Consider the following 5,017-nt stretch of genomic DNA (forward strand, 5'->3'; position numbering starts at 1 on the left):
CCAAATTCAGATAAATCCTAAAAGTTCCAAGCAGCAAATCAAAAGTACTCGGGCATCAAGCCTGAAGGAGTTCAACGGTTACAACAATCACTCGACATTCTAAGGCAAACTTAAAGCTGATTCAAGTTTCATAAGTTTGTTCACTCGGCCGGAGGAGGGCTGGCAGGCTCCACGAATGAGTCCAGGTCGATCCCATCAGTGATCCGAGTGGGGGCAGCAATGAAAGTCTCCATGAAGGACTGGAAGTCATGCTTTTTGGTGTTAGCGACTTTGATCGCAGCTAGCTTGTCTTCACGAGCCTCCTTGCAATGGACTCGCACCAAGGACAGCGCCACGTCAGCACCACACCGGGCGGAGGATTTCTTCCATTCTTGCACTCGGTCAGGGATCTCGTTCAGTCGAGTCATCAGGGATTCCAGGTCATTTTTAAGCGTCGCCCTCGGCCAAAGCAATGATTCGATTCGGGAGACTACCTCCTTCAGGCGCACGAGGTAGCTTGTGGCGCTGATGATACGGGACTCCAGTCAGAGCACGTTCATTGCAGTTTCATCGCAGACTAGAGAAGCGATAGGGTCCAGACCCGTCTCGACCCTTCTAGTTTTCTCGTCGAAGTCTTGACAGAATTCTGCAGCCAAAAATTAGTGAATCGACCGAGCAAGATCCGATCGCAAGCATCAACACAGTCGGTTTAGAAGAAATATCTTCCAGCGTGAGATAGAGCTTCTTGGCAAGAGTCCTCAGATAAGCTTCTGTGTCATTCCTCTTGCGGATCGCAGACTCCAACTTTTCATTCAGGACAACCTTGTCCTTCTTCAGACTAGTCACTTCATGGTTAGCTTCATTAAGACAAGATTTCAGTTTGTTCACCTCCCCTTCCAGCGTTCCGATTGAAGCAAGCTTCTGGTCTGCGAGAGCAGTTTTATCTTGGGCTGCTTTTTGCGCGGCGGCAAGGTCCGAGTCCTTCTTCTCCAGAGCCAACTTCATTTTCTCTGCAAAAGAAACAATCGAATCAAAGAAGAGATCAAAGAAATATATTGAAAGTCAGTTGACAGTCAGTTACCTTCCATACCAGCGGCTTCGCCTTGAGCTTTCTTCAGATTCTACTGGGCCAATTCCAAGTCGAGGTTGAGTTGCCTCCGCTTCTCCTCAAGTTTAGCAACCTTAGAAATAAGAGTACAAGACTTCTGCAGAAGGCAAAAGACGGATCAGTCGATAAGATCAAAGGTTGTTTACTTCCGAGTGAATAAAACCTAAAGAAGTTCGCTTAGACCCCAACCGACTACACACAGTCGACTGCGGCCTCAGGGGCTACACCCAGTGGGTGCACTTGGTGTGCCCCCACTGACTAAGACTCAACTTGACCGGTCCGCCCGGACCAAGTCAAAAAAAAGCTGTTCAAACCACAGTCGACTGCCAGCAGTCGACTGTGGTCTCGGGGACTACACCCAGTGGGTGCACTTGGCGTGCCCCCACCGGTTCGGATCCTACTCGACCGGTCCGCCCGAGTCGAGTGTAAGAAGTGAAAAAGAAAGGAAAGTAGAACTCAGACCCCAGTCGACTACATGCAGTCGACCGCGGTCTCGGGGACTACACCCAGTGGGTGCACTTAGCGTGCCCCCACCGGTTCAGATCCCACTCGCCCAGACCGAGTGGAATAACAAAACTACCAAAAAAAACAAAACACCCAGCGGGTGCTCTAGTTCGACGCAAACAACAGGAGATTGTGTAGAAGAAGATTTTTCGGGTAACATTTTCTCATAGAGCAAAAACAGGCGGAAAGTCTACTCACCTGGACATTGGCCCGAAGAGCAGCACTGGCGTCATAGGCAGCCTGGCTGTTCTCATGCACCGTCTTCACCCGCTCCATCATCATGTGAGCCTGTCGGATGGCTTCCGCAACCGCTTCCGACTGGTTTTCCGGGACGGGATAGCTGGTGAAAAAGTGAGCAGACGACCCAGGTGCGGCGGCTTGGAGCTCCGTGGCGTGGAGTTGGACGACTGAAGGAATCATAGGCACAGTCGACGGTGCGGGGTGCTCACTCGACAAGGGTGCAGCGAAGGTCACAGAGGCCCTACCCGCGTCTTCAGGTTGACGGACGGGAGGTGCCGTAGTTGGTTCTTGCCGAGACATCCTGCCAGCTGCTACCTTCTTGCTCTTCCTGTGCTTAAGAGCCACATCTTCATCGTCATCTGGAAGATCGGTGACGTCGGGTGGAGCTGCAAGGCAGATCATTCGACCCCAAGTGAACCACTAGGACGCAATCGACCAAGGAATCAAGAACAAAATCACAAGAGTTTATACCTAGGTTGGAGGTTACCGCATCTTCCATCTCCTCGTCCCGGTACTGGAGAGAAGAGGTTCCTGACGTAGCAGCACTTCAAAGACCCACATTCAATCGGTTACGTCCGGTTAATCGAGTCGACGAAAAGGACAAGTCAGATAATTACCCGGAGATAGTAGGGATGGTCACTTTGATCCTGGGCAAAGCTTTTGGCAGTTTGGAGGAGGTGGCTTTTGGTGCTTTCGGCGCTGGAGGCGGCACAACCTTGGACTGCTTTGGAGCCTTCTCAGTCGACATTGGAGAAGACGTCCTGGGACGCTTCGAAGACTATCCAATCGGCGGGGCCACCAAGTCCGGAGCGCTCGCCGGGTCGTGAGCGTGTTTGGATCTCCTCTCCCTGCGAGGAGGTGAGTCAACTTCTTCGTCATCAGTCGATTCGTCCCTCTCCTCGTCCTCCTCGACATCCGAGTGCCCCTCGCCGCTCTCGCGCCCGCTCGCTTCTTCCTCGACGTCTTACTCCTGCACTCCGTTGGGCATTGAGTACATGTCGATGAGGGCCTGAAAAGACAACGATCAAAGGAAATTCAGTCGACCATAAACAAGATGACACACGGTGAATCGGACAGATACTTGATAAAACAGAATTATACCTGCTCCGGCTGGTGCGAGTTGTCGAATGGAATCACCCTCCTAGACCCCCGAGGGTTGTCTTTGTTGCTGGTGATCCCCATCAACCACTTCTCCAAGGTATCCTCGCTGACATCCTCCGGGTGGATCCGAGTGGAATCCTTGAGCCCAGAGTACATCCACATCGGATGATCATGCGCCTGAAGCGGTTGGATGCGTCGATCGAGAAAGACCTCCAGCAGGTCCATCCCGGTCACCCCGTCACGGACGAGTTGGACGACCCGCTCGACCAGCACCTTGACATGCACCTTCTCTTCTAGAACTACCTTTAGGGGGCGGGCTTCTCCACTCGAGCCAAGGAAAAGGGAGGAAGTCCAGTTGACTGACCCGGGGTCGGCTGATCCTTGCAGTAGAACCAAGTCGACTGCCAGCCCCGGACCGAGTCGGGAAGGATCATGGCTGGGAAGGTACTCTTGCTCCTCATCTGGATCCCCAGACCCCCGCACATCTGGATCACTTGTGTCCTCTCGTCACTTGGATTGGCCTTTCTGACCGACTGGGAGCAGCAGGTGAAGATGTGTTTGAAAAGACCCCAGTGCGGTCGACAGTCCAAGAAATTTTCACACATCGACACGAAAGCAGCCAGATAGACTATGGTGTTTGGAGTGAAATGGTGAAGCTGAGCCCCAAAGAAGTTCAAAAAACCCCGAAAGAAAGGATGGGGAGGCAGTGAGAATCCGCGATCTACGTGGGTGGCGAGGAGAACACACTCACCCTCCCTTGGCTGCGACTCGGTCTCGTTCCCCGGGAGCCGTGCCGACTTGTGGGGGATCAGTCCCCCCTCCACCAGGTCAACGAGGTCGTCCTGGGTGATTGTCGGGCGAATCCAGTCGCCCTGGATCCAGCCCGGCGGCAGGCCGGATCTCGACGAGGATCCGCCCCGGCTGGTCCGCTTGCCCTTTGCCTTCGCGGTCGCCTTCTTCACGCGATCCAGCGCCACCGTCTTCTCTTTCCCCATGGCGACGGGTCTAGCTCGAGCGAGAGTCCGGTGGCGAGAGTGGAAGCGAGCGTGGCAGAGAGATCGGGAGAAGAAGAAGAGAGAATGGGAGCGCACGGGGCAGAGGCCTGGTCCAGGGCCTTTTATAAGGTCGCCCCCCAAGTGACTGACTGGTGGACCCAGACGATCTAAACAAATCCTGGAACAGTCGCGCGCGCAGTACGTGGTGAAAAAGGTGGCACGGGGATCGAGGAGACTTGCCTAATCCGTCCCGATAACCTCGGTTCCGTCTGTCTGGCGCTCTTCCCAAAATTCGAATCCCGCGAAATCCGCGGGGAGCAGAGCAATATGTCAGACTGAAGACAAACATCCTCTACATTATCATTCGTAATTCTACCGTGAAAATTCACTCAACAAAAACCAAGAATGGACCAAGGCGACTGAGAAAGGAATCGACGTCGTCACCTCAACTCATTGTTCCAGAACAGGATATATTCATAGCACAAAGAATGGGTCGGAAGTGTTCCCAACTCCTTCCTCACTCAAACCCTAATCCATTCGGGGGCTAATGATGAAGCTATGTACCTAGGGTAGGGTCATGGATCTGTCCAACATACCCTCCCCAAGGACATCTCTACAAAGAATCAGAAGCAGTCGAAGAGAAACCATCATCCACTCGACCACCTTGAAGACACTCGACCACCAGAAGATGAGAAACCCTCCACTCTGCAACGGTCATGATTTAAACCATAGCTTTATGGGCATTTACAAAACTTTACTGCAGACGTTACCAGTAACGCCCCTCCTTTATGAACATTGAACCTTGTGTAACAGAGGGAGCTGGGGTCCTGGCGTACTCTATATAAGCCACCCCTCCTCTGGGACAGGGGTTCGCACTTTCTGTAATTCACACACATATATTCAGTCGACCGCCTCCGGGCTCCGAGACGTAGGGCTGTTACTTCCTCCGAGAACGGCCTGAACTCGTAAAACTCGTGTGTACAACTCCTCCATAGCTAGGATCTTGCCTCTACATTCCTACCCCCCTATTCAACTGTCAGTCTTAGAACCACGACAATTGGTGCCTCTCTGATGATGCGTGAGTAGTTCA

The sequence above is a fragment of the Triticum urartu genome, chromosome 5, assembly GCF_003073215.2.
Source record: "Triticum urartu cultivar G1812 chromosome 5, Tu2.1, whole genome shotgun sequence".
In the NCBI taxonomy this organism is placed as follows: domain Eukaryota; kingdom Viridiplantae; phylum Streptophyta; class Magnoliopsida; order Poales; family Poaceae; genus Triticum; species Triticum urartu.